Below are 12,009 nucleotides of genomic sequence, written 5' to 3'. Positions count from 1 at the left end.
ACCGTTATTTCCCTTCGTGACTCAAGTCGCTCCTTTTATTTTTGTGGCCCCGGTAAACCAAAAAAAAAAAAAAATCTTCCATTACTTAGTTAATTATAATTAATACCGCGCAAGAGAGTATAGCTGAATTCTGAAGAAAGACACCCAAGCGCCACAGGAGGTGGGCGGGAGCGAAGGCACCAAAGCGCAGGGTCGCCTCTCCTGGCGGTCTCCCCACCACAGACGCGCCGCCACGGCCCGCCCTCCGGCACCAGGGCCCCAAAGCCGGCAGCCAAGCGCCCCTCAGACTTGAGACCCCATCGGCACTCCCAGACCCGCAGGAAGCGGCCGCGGCTACGCCGCTGCCTTCCTGCCCTCCCGCCTCCTTCGGAGGCTCGCTCTGGAGCCTCTCGCGTTTCTGTCCCACACAAGCCTACGGCCTGTCACAGCCTCACAAGCCTCTCCCCTTCAAGGACGCACCAGCGAGAATCCGAAGAGAGCGACGGCCCGGGTACCAGGACTACGCGAAGTAGACAGCGACACCCTCAACGCCAGAGCATCTGAAGGCGCCCGCCTCGGCGCAGCCAATCGCGGACGAGTCCCTGGCGCGTGCGCAGTAGCTTCCTGCCGCAGTTCCGGGTCGGCCTCGCCTCTAATTGGACGAGGTGACCGCCTCGTCTCTAATTGGACGGCGTGTTCGCATAACTGCGCAAGCGCCTTGGTGTGTCTCCTCGAGCGCTCACTTCCAACTTGGCCTCGGGATTGCGGTTCAATTCGCAAGTTTGCTGCCAACACTCAGATATGGTGTAGATGCTGAGGCTAGAGACCACATCCTAGGACACATAAGGCATATTTCTTAAATCAAGAGAACGTCTCCATGGACATGTTTGTGCAGTTTGATGGTCGTCTGAATAGCAGTATTTGCTGCAAAAAATAGTATACAAACATAATTAATTTTTTTCTTTACTGTATAGCTCTTAAGTTACCCTTATTTTAGAAATGAGGTACAAAAAAGATCTTCACGACCAAGATAATCACAATGGTGGGATCACTCACCTAGAGCCAGGCATCCTGGAATATGAAGTCAAGTGGACCTTGGGAAGAATCACTAGGAACAAAGCTAGTGGAGGTGATGAAATCCCAGTTCAGCTATTTCAAATCCTAAAAGATTATGCTGTGAAAGTGCTGCACTCAATATGTCAGCAAATTTGGAAAACTCAGCAGTGGCCACAGGACTGGAAAAGGTCACTTTTCATTCCAATCCCAAAGAAAGGCAATGCCAAAGAATGCTCAAACTACCGCAAAATTGCCCTTATCACACATGCTAGTAAAGTAATGCCCAAAATTCTCCAAGCCAGGCTTCAGCAATACTGAACTGTAGACTTCCAGATGTTCAACCTGGTTTTAGAAAAGACAGAAGAACCAGGGACAAAATTGCCAACATCCACTGGATCATCAAGAAAGCAGGAGTTCAAGAAAAACATCTATTTCTGCTTTATTGACTATGCCAAAAGCCTTTGACTGTGTGGATCACAATAAACTGTGGAAAATTCTGAAAGAGATGGGAATACTAGACCACCTGACGTGTCTCTTGAGAACTCTGTATGCAGGTCAGGAAGCAACAGTTACGACTGGACATGGAGCAATAGACTGGTTCCAAATAGGACAAGGAGTACATCAAGGCTGTATATTGTCACCCTGCTTATTTAACTTATATGCAGGGTACATCATGAGAAACACTGGGCTGGAAGAAGCACAAGCTAGAATCAAGATTGCTGGGAGAAATATCAATAACCTCAGATATGCAGATGACACCACTCTTATGGCAAAAGTGAAGAGGGACTAAAAAGATTCTTGATGAAAGTGAAAGAGGACAGTGAAAAATGTGGCTTAAAGCTCAACATTCAGAAAACTAAGATCATGGCATCTGGTCCCATCACATCATGGGAAACAGATGAGGAAACAGTGGCTGACTTTATTTTTTTGGGCTCTAAAATCACTGCAGATGGTGACTGCAGCCATGAAATTAAAAGACACTTACTCCTTGGAAGGAAAGTTATGAGCAACCTAGATAGCATATTGAAAAGCAGAGACATTACTTTGCCAACAAAGGTCCGTCTAGTCAAGGTTATGGTTTTTCCAGTAGTTATGTATGGATGTGAGAGTTGGACTATAAAGAAAGATAAGCACTGAAGAATTGATACTTTTGAACTGTGGTGCTGGAGAAGACTCTTGAGAGTCCCTTGGACTGCAAGGAGATCCAACCAGTCCATCCTAAAGGAGATCTGTCCTGGGTGTTCACTGGAAGGACTGATGTTGAAGCTGAAACTCCAATGCTCTGGCCACCTGATGCGAAGAGTTGACTCATTGGAAAAGACTCTGATGCTGAGAAAGATTGATTGCAGGAGGAGAAGGGGAGACAGAGGATGAGATGGTTGGATGGCATCACTAACTCGATGGACATGGGTTTGGGTAAACTCTGGGTGTTGGTTGACGGACAGGGAGGCCTGGCGTGCTGTGGTTCATGGGGTCGCAAAGAGTCAAGACATGACTCAGCAACTGAACTGAACTGACTTTCAACAACTTTGTTAATAGGTTTCTTTTAGGTGCGTGAGTGCTCAGTTGCCCAGTCCTGTCCAGCCCTCTGGACTATAGCCTGCCAGGCTCCTCTGTCCATGAAATTTTCCTGGCAAACACACCAGGTAGGACTGCATTTCCTACTCCTCGGGGTCTTCCCTACAAAGGGATCTAACTGGGTCTCCTGAGTCTCCTGCAGGCAGATTCTTTACTACTGCAACACCTGGGAAGCCCTTCTTTTTAGGTACCCAGTGGTGGCCCAGGAGGTAAAGAATCTGCCTGCAATGTGGGAGGCCTGAGTTCGATCTCTGGGTTGGAAAGATACCCTGAAGGAGGAAATGACAACCCACTCCAGTATTTTGCCTGGAGAAGCCCCATGGACAGAGGAGCCTGGCAGGCTGTAGTCCATGGAATCACAAAGAGTCAGACACAACAGAGCGACTGAGCACACAGTGGAAACATCAGTGAATTGATGTTTTAAAAGGGGTCAAGGGCTTCCCAGGTGGTGCTAGTGGTAAAGAACTCACCTGCCAATGCAGGAGTCTAAAGGAACTCAGGTTCCATCCCTGGGTTGGGAAGATGCCCTGGAGAAGGGAATGGCAACCCACTCGAATATTCTTGCCCAGAGAATCCCAAGGACAGAGGAGCCTGGTGGGCTACAAGTCCATAGGGTTGCAGTGCTAAAGACACATGACTGAAGCACCTTAGCATGAACACACACTTTTTAATACAGTGAATAGTTAGAAATACATAGGTCTTGGCCCCTTTAATGTAAAATTATCTCCAAACCAGGACACCATCTGTAGTATGTAGAAAAATATTCCAGTTTGAATAAAACACTTAAAGGTGTGTAAATAGAATAGTTTTTGTCATTTAGCCTGATTTTCAAAAGCCATTAACTAAAAATACATGAAGAATTAGAGTATTAAATTTTACCAAATTGTAGTAGAGTAGCTATCTTTTTTTAATATATAATACATTGTTACAATTTTTAGACCTTATTTTGGTAAAATCAGTGTTTTTAATAAAGATGTTATTACTTATATAACGGCATAAATTTCTGTGTTCATGGTTTAAAAGCTTGGTCTCATTTTCTACAGTAAAGATAAGGACAAAAAGCAAAGCTATGAGTGATGAGTATAATCCAAAACAAATACAGTCCTAGTTAGAACATAGCAAATAAAATACTTTTATTTGAAACAGTAAATTTCAACTTATTTATGTTTTATAGGTATTGTCTGTGAGGGGGAAGCAGTCAACCTTACTTTTTATTCTTTCTAATAAAAATCATCACAAAATATTTTACTTCACTTATTATTTTATTATATTAGACTAAAATGGCCTAAAAAGATACCTGTCATTTTAGTCAGAAAGAATACAACTATTTCTCAGTACTAACATAATTTATTACATAAATGATTTGTAATTATCTGCATTTCAGTCACAAAGTCTACCAATGGGGTTGACTTTGTGCCAGTCACTATAGGTGCTGGGGGATATGTGTGTTAGTCACTCAGTCATGCCCAACTCTTTGTGACCCCATGCACTGTAGCTCACTGGGCTCTTCTGTCCAAGGAATTCTCCAGGCAAGAATACAGGAATAGGTTGCCATTCCCGTCTCCAGGGGATCTTCCCAACCCAGATATTGAACCTGGGTCTCCTACATTGCAGGCAGATTCTTTACCATCTGAGCCACAAGGGAAGCCCACTAGGGGATATAGCAGTGGGTAAAACAGACAAAAATCCCTATCTTTATGGAACTTTGCTTTCTAATGGACAGACAATCAATAAAGAGCATAGATAAATAAGTAAATTATTTTTAATAATATAAAAGCAAGTAAATTATTTCATATATACTGTTAGATAATGAAAAGTGGTATGAAGAGTAAAGCAGAGATGGAGGGTGTTGAAACCAGGGAAAGCCTCCCTCAACAAAGGTCCCTTGGTAATCATGTACTTAGGGGCAGTAGGAGCACTGAGGATTTGGTGGCTGAAGCAGAGTTCAGAGTTCAGAGAGTAGTACATGAAGTCAAAGAGATAACAAGGTCGGGAGAAATCACGTAGAAACTTGTGGATCATTATAAGCACTCTGGCATTTATTCTGAAATGGAAGCGTTTTGAGCTGAGTTGGGAGACTATTTAGGCTTCCCTGGTGGCTCAGAGGTTAAAACCTCTGCCTGCAATGCGGGAGACCTGGATTCGATCCCTGGGTCGTGAAGATCCCCTGGAGAAAGAAATGGCAACCCACTCCAGTATTCTTGCCTGGAGAATCCCATGGACAGAGGAGCCTGGTGGGCTACAGTCCACGGGGTCGCAAAGAGTCAGACACGACTAAGTGACTTCAAGAAAAACAGAAGGAGACTATTTACATAATTGAGACAAGAAACAATGGTGGCTTAGCCCTGGGTGGCTGCAGCAGAGGTGGTAACAGTTACAGTCAAGATATGTTTTGAAGGTAGAGGCCAAATCAGAGGTACAGGGTATGAGAAAAGGAGTAAATAAAAATGACTACTGTTTTAGGCTAGACAAACAGAAGATGGAGTCACCATTTATTGAGAAAATGAAATTAGTAGAGGAGGAGTTACCATTAAGGGAATATGAGTTCAGTTTGGGTAATCCAGATTTGAAGTGCTTACTTCAGATTTGAAGTGCTTACTGGTGGAGATGTCAAGGTGCAAATCTGGGGCAACATAGGAGAGGTCTAGGTTGGAAATTTAGAGGAATCAGCATGTAATGGTGCTATCTAAAGCCATGACCCCAAGAACAAAAAATTTAACGAACAAGTAAACAATGAGGCCATGACTCTGAATGTGGACTAGATAATGAAAACAGTTTTTGAAAAAAGTCATCCTGGAGAATTCCCTAGCAATCCAGGGGCTAGAACTCAGTGTTTTCACTGCCACGGCCAGGGTTCAGTCCCTGGTGAAGGAACTAAGATACCACAAGCTATGAGGTGTGGCCCCCAAAAAAGAAAAATAAATAAAAAAATCTTCATCCAGGCAACTCTATGGATACAGATATCCTTGGAGCATAAAAATGGTAAATTTTGGTTCCTTTCCTTCTTCAATCATTAATTAAATATTAAAATGTTATCACAATTAAATACTTTTTATAAGGACATTATACTGTGTCCTCAGGTTCAGTTAACTTAGAACTACTGAAAGTAAAAGTAAAAAATAACTTCTAATTTTTAAATAACTTTAGTTATTGAGTTTTCATAATATTGGCTAATTGATGAGCCAACACCAGCATCGCAGCTGAAGGCTTCTACGAGGGGGAATGGAGGTGCAGGGGAAAGAACTTGAATACATCCTTTTCATGGCATACCCTTCCATTTTCAGATGTGTTTATTCTACTTGTCTCTTAGTCACTACATTTCATCAATTTTGGACTGCTACTTTGTACTTCAGTTGTACAATAAATATCTATAATAACATCTCTTCTGATTCATCCTCTCCAGTATACACATTCTGAATCTTACTTTACTTTTCTATTTTTTTACTGAAGTATGTTTGAATTACAATGTTCTGTTAATTACTGCTGTACATAAAAGTGACTCACCTATATGACAAATATACATTCTTTTTCATATTCTTTTCCATCATGGTTTATCACATGAATCCCATTTTATACTTGAGTATAGGAGAAAATAGAGGCCCCACTGATGATTTGATTTGTTCATATCACATAGCAAGTTAATGAACAGGAAAGGCAGGACTAGTGCCTACCCTTTTACATTTCCAATTTTTTATGTATTTTCATTAAAATGAGTTTGGGAGAGAAGCAGCTTTTTAAAATTCCACATACTTATGGAGCAGTTTTGGGATAATATTTGCTATAGATGACTTTGGCTTACAAGTGAATTCCTTCTGATTTCTTATTTAAAGTAAACAATGATTCCAGAGGACCCTAAATTAGTCTAGCAGAGCCAGGTGAAATGTTTAGTCAGAGTAAATAGCAACTGTACTATTCCAGGGCTACCAGAAAAAAAGCTTCATCCCTAAACTTAAAGCAGCTACAGACTTAAGAGCCCCTTAGGGCCTGCTCTACTTCAAACATTTACCAAAATACTCCCAAAGCCTCTCTGTAGCAAACAAAGAGACCTTCACTCTGAGGAATAATATAGTTTGTCAACACAAATCATTTGTTAAGATTTATTAACTTGAAAAAGTCTTAAGAATTTTCATGTGGTTATTATAGTCTCGCCCTTTGCTTTAAAATTAAAACCTTGCAATTCAGCATTATCTTCTTCAAAATTAATACTGCCAAATGCTCTTCCATTTGAAACCCTTAGGGAATTCCCTGGCAGTCCAGTGGTTAGGACTTGGTGCTTTCACTGCTGTAGCCCAGGTTCAATCTTTGGTCAAGGAATGAAGGTCCTGCACATGGCATGGCAAAAAATAAATAAAAACAAACAAACAAAAAAAACCCAAGAATATATGACAAATACACTAGCCAGAATAGGGTCATTACAAAATAACACTTTGAGGATACCTCAGTTCAGTTCAGTCTCTCAGAAGTGTCTGACTCTGACTCTTTTGAGGATACTTAGGCAGCAGCAGCAGGCAGCCGCATATTTCAGTTCAGTTCAGTTCATTTCAGTCACTCAGTCGTGTCGGACTGTTTGTGACCCCATGGACTGCAGCACACCAGGCCTCCCTGTCCATCACCAACTCCCAGAGTTCACCCAAACTCATGTCCATCGAGCTGGTGATGCCGTCCAACCATCTCATCCTCTGTCGTCCCCTTCTCCTCCTGCCCTCAATCTTTCCCAGCATCAGGGTCTTTTCAAATGAGTCAGTTCTTTGCATTAAGTGGCCAAAGTATTGGAGTTTCAGCTTTAACATCAGTCCTTCCAAAGAACACCCAGGGCTGATGTCCTTTAGAATGGACTGGTTGGATCTCCTTGCAGTCCAAGGGACTCTCAAGAGTCTTCCCAACATCACAGCTCAAAAGCATCAATTCTTCAGCACTCAGCTTTCTTTATAGTCCAACTCCCACATCCATACATGACTACTGGAAAAACCATAGCCTTGACTAGATGGATCTTTGTTGGCAAAGTAATGTCTCTGCTTTTCAATATGCTATCTAGGTTGGTCATACTTTCCTTCCAAGGAGTAAGCGTCTTTTAATTTCATGGCTGCAATCACCATCTGCAGTGACTTTGGAGCCCCCCAAAATAAAGTCAGCCACTGTTTCCACATCTATTTGCCATGAAGTGATGGGACCGGATGCCATGATCTTTGTTTTCTGAATGTTGAGCTTTAAGCCAAATTTTTCACTGTCCTCTTTCACTTTCATCAAGAGGCTCTTTAGTCCCTCTTCACTTTCTACCGTAAGGGTGGTGTCATCTGCATATCTGAGGTTATTGATATTTCTCTGGGCAATCTTGATTCCAGCTTGTGTTTCATCCAGCCGGACATTTCACATGATGTACCCTGCATATAAGTTAAATAAGCAGGGTGACAATATCCCCATTTGGAAAGGAGTCTTGGAAAGGAAATTTGGAAAGCAGTCTGTTGTTCCATGTCCAGGTCTAACTGTGGCCTCCTGACCTGCATACGTTTCTCAGGAGGCAGGTCAAGTGATCTGGTATTCCCATCTCTCTCAGAATTTTCCACAGTTTATTGTGTCCACACAGTCAAAGGCTTTGGCATAGTCAAGAAAGCAGAAATAGATGTTTTTCTGGAACTCTCTTGCTTTTTCAATGATCCAGCAGATGTTAGCAATTTGATCTCTGGTTCCTCTGCCTTTTCTAAATACAGCTTGAACATCTGGAAGTTCATGGTTCACATACTGTTGAAGCATGGCTTGGGGAATCTTGAGCATTACTTTGCTAGCATGTGAGATGAGTTCAATTGTACGGTAGTTTGAGCATTCTTTGGCATTGCCTTTCTTTGGGGTTGGAATGAAAAGTGACCTTTTCCAGTCCTGTGGCCACTGCTGAGTTTTCCAAATTTGCTGGCATATTGAGTGCAGCACTTTTACAGCATCAACTTTTAGGATTTGAAAGAGCTCAACTGGAATTCCATCACCTCCTCTAGTAGTGATGCTTCCTCAGGCCCATTTGACTTCGCATTCCAGGATGTCTGACTCTACGTGACTGATCACACCATTGTTGTAATCTGGGTCATGAACATGTTTTTTGTATAGTTCTATGTATTGTTGCCACCTCTTCTTAGTATCTTCTCTTTCTGTTACGTCCATACCATTTCTGTCCTTTATTATGACCATTTTTGCATGCAATGTTCCCTTGGTATCTTGAATTTTCTTGAAGAGATCTCTAGTCTTTCCCATTCTATTGTTTTTCTCTATTTCTTTACACTGATCACTGATTCTTGTTATTCAGTTCTGCTTTACAGCCATACTAATTTACTCCTAGTCATGCTGAAGCACCTACCCCTCTCTTTCCCACTAGAAAGTACTTTCAAATCAGCAATTGCTTTGGCTAATTTTATGCCGTCACGGCCTAATATAATTCTAGAGGTATTACAGTGTCTGAGAAATACCTTTTCTAGTTGATCCCTCCATTTTCATTACCACTGTCTTAGCTGAGGACATTATTTTCCATCTAGGCCATTGGATTCAAACCCAGCTGATTATGAGAACCGCTGAGAAGTTTTTAAAAATAGATTTTTAGGCCCTTGGAACGTGCCTTTTTTTAGCTTTTTATTATATATTGGAGTATAGTTGATTAACAATGTTGTGTTAGTTTAGGTGTACAGTAAAGTGATTCAGTTACACATACACATGTATCTACTTTTTCCAATTCTTTTCCCCATTTAGACTGTTACATAATATTGAGCAGAGTTCCCTGTTATGCACTAGGTCCCTGTTGGTTATACAGTTTAAATATAGAAGCCACCATCATGAGAAGCTCCTGCACCACAACTAGAGAGCAGCCCCTGCTTCCCACAAGTAGAGAATGCAAACAGGCAGCAAGGAAGACACAATGCAGCCAAAAAGAAAACAGCATGCTAAAAAATAAATGTTTAAAAAACAGCAGTGTGTGTACATGCCAATCCCAAACTCCCTAAATATCCTTCCCCTCCACCCTCCCCTACCACTAATCATAAATTCAGTCTGTGAGTCTGTTTCTGTGTTGTAAATAAGTATCATTTGTATGTTCATATGTATCATTTTTTTGATTCCACATATAAGCAATATCATATGATATTTCTCTGACTTCACTCAGTATGACAATTTCTACAGGGTCTCCATGTTTCTGCAAATGGCACTATTTCATTCTTTTTAATGGCTGAGTTATGTATATATATACACATATATTATCCACATCTTTTTTATCCATTCTGGCTGGAACCTGCATTTTTAATGACCTCCCCAGATAATTCCTAAATTTGAAAACCATTGATGTACAAACTTTGGGGTGGATCCAACTTCACCTGCAGGGCTTGTGAGAGTACACATTGCTACACCCCACCTCCAGTTTCTGAGGTTTGGGGTGATGCTTAGGAATATGCATTTCTAATAAATTCTCAGGTGATGCTGAGCTGTTGGTCTAGAGCCACTCTTTGAAGATCACTGATTTAGATTTTTGCTGTAATTGCTTAACTGCTCTTTTTGCCTCAGACTCTTTCCTCTCTAATCCACTCTCCCTTCTGCACCAGAAGGATAATCTTCCTAAACCAGATGATTACAAGTTACTTTATGGAAAACACTTTTCATAGTGATTGGTGTTAACAGTCAGTTCAGTTCAGCCGCTCAGTCATGTCCAACTCTTTGCGAACCCATGAATTGCAGCACGCCAGGCCTCCCTGTCCATCACCAACTCCCCGGAGTTCATTCAGATTCATGTCCATGGAGTCGGTGATGCCATCCAGCCATCTTATCCTCTGTCGTCCCCTTCTCCTCCTGCCCCCAATCCCTCCCAGCATCAGGGTCTTTTCCAAATGAGTCAACTCTTCACATCATGTGGCAAAAGTATCGGAGTCTCAGCTTTAACATCAGTCCTTCCAATGAACACCCAGGACTGATCTTTAGGATGGATTGGTTGGATCTCCTTGCAGTCCAAGGGACTCTCAAGAGTCTTTTCCAACACCACAGTTCAAAAGCATCAATTCTTCGGTGTTCAGCTTTCTTCACAGTCCAACTCTCACATCCATACATGACCACTGGAAAAACCATAGCCTTGACTAGATGGATCTTTGTTGGCAAAGTAACGTCACTGCTTTTGAATATGTTATCTAGGTTGGTCATAACTTTCCTTCCAAGGAGTAAGCGTCTTTTAATTTCATGGCTGCAGTCACCATCTGCAGTGATTTTGGAGCCCCAAAAATACAGTCTGACACTGTTTCCACTGTTTCCCCGTCTATTTCCCATGAAGTAATGTTAACAGTAGACCGTAGATGCTCATAAAAATGTCCCAAACTTTAAAATGCCATTTATATTAACAACAACAAAACTTTAGTTACTCCCTATCGAGTTGGTGATGCCGTCCAGCCATCTCATCCTCTGTCTCCCCTTCTCCTCCTGCCCCCAATCCCTCCCAGAATCAGGGTCTTTTCTAATGAGTCAACTCTTCACATGAGGTGGCCAAAGTATCGGAGTTTCAGCTTTAGCATCAGTCCTTCCAAAGAACACCCAGGGCTGATCTCCTTTCGGATGGACTGGTTGGATCTTCTTGCAGTCCAAGGGACTCTAGAGTCTTCTCCAACACCACAGTTCAAAAGCATCAATTCTTCGGTGCTCAGCTTTCTTCACAGTCCAACTCTCACATCCATACATGACCACAGGAAAAACCATAGCCTTGACTAGATGGACATTTGTTGGCAAAGTAACATCTCTGCTTTTGAATATGCTATCTAGGTTGGTCATAACTTTCCTTCCAAGGAGTAAGCGTCTTTTAATTTCATGGCTGCAGTCACCATCTGCAGTGATTTTGGAGCCCCCAAAAATAGTCTGACAGTATTTCCCCATCCATTTCCCAAGACATTAGTTAGGCTCAAATAATGTTTTAAATTATTTAATTTGAATTGCCATACTTGAAAACTGATTATGCATTAATAATCTAGATTTTTGGCTTTCTCTTTAAGTGTCACCAGCACATCCATTACGATGGATATTATTAAATGAAAAGAAAGTCTTGCTTTCTGGCCACAGGCCTGTACAGCCTGCCTTAGAGTCCACCTCCGGCCCCTGGAGCTCGCCGCAGTTTTCGGGCCTCGAAGCCTCGAGAACACAGCGAGGCTTCGGTGGTTCCCATGTGAAGGACAGTGAATTAGCCTGTGAACATAGGCGAGAAGGAGCAGCCATCACACTCCAGACCAAGATCCGTGCACCCGGCTCTGTACTACGCGGCTGGTCAGTGGGAGAGACCTGCAGGTGTGGTTCGTCAGAACCCGTGTCAGGACAGAACATTCCAGAACCCCGCTGCTATCATGAGGTCTCCAAGCAGAGATGAGAGTCCTGCTGGGGAGCCTGGCACACTGTCCT

At 42.3% G+C, this 12,009-nt stretch overlaps 1 protein-coding gene across 4 annotated transcripts in view; it reads right to left on the bottom strand.

The window, feature by feature from the left end:
• The window catches only part of RAD54B (RAD54 homolog B), a 111,614-nt gene extending 111,031 nt beyond the window's left edge, over positions 1-583 (bottom strand). Inside the window, exon 1 of one of the 4 annotated variants that reach the window (XM_069600625.1) lies at positions 460-583. The gene's annotated coding sequence lies outside the window, so the exon portion shown is untranslated. The remainder of the gene's footprint in view (positions 1-459) is intronic. The other 3 variants (XM_069600628.1, XM_069600626.1, XM_069600627.1) reach the window with 3 other exon arrangements.
• Between the last annotated feature and the right edge of the window lie 11,426 nt (positions 584-12,009).

This window comes from Ovis canadensis, chromosome 9, assembly GCF_042477335.2.
Source record: "Ovis canadensis isolate MfBH-ARS-UI-01 breed Bighorn chromosome 9, ARS-UI_OviCan_v2, whole genome shotgun sequence".
Taxonomy (NCBI): domain Eukaryota; kingdom Metazoa; phylum Chordata; class Mammalia; order Artiodactyla; family Bovidae; genus Ovis; species Ovis canadensis.
The sequence above is the reverse complement of the archived record's forward strand: the minus strand, read 5'-3'. Positions and strand labels throughout refer to the sequence as shown.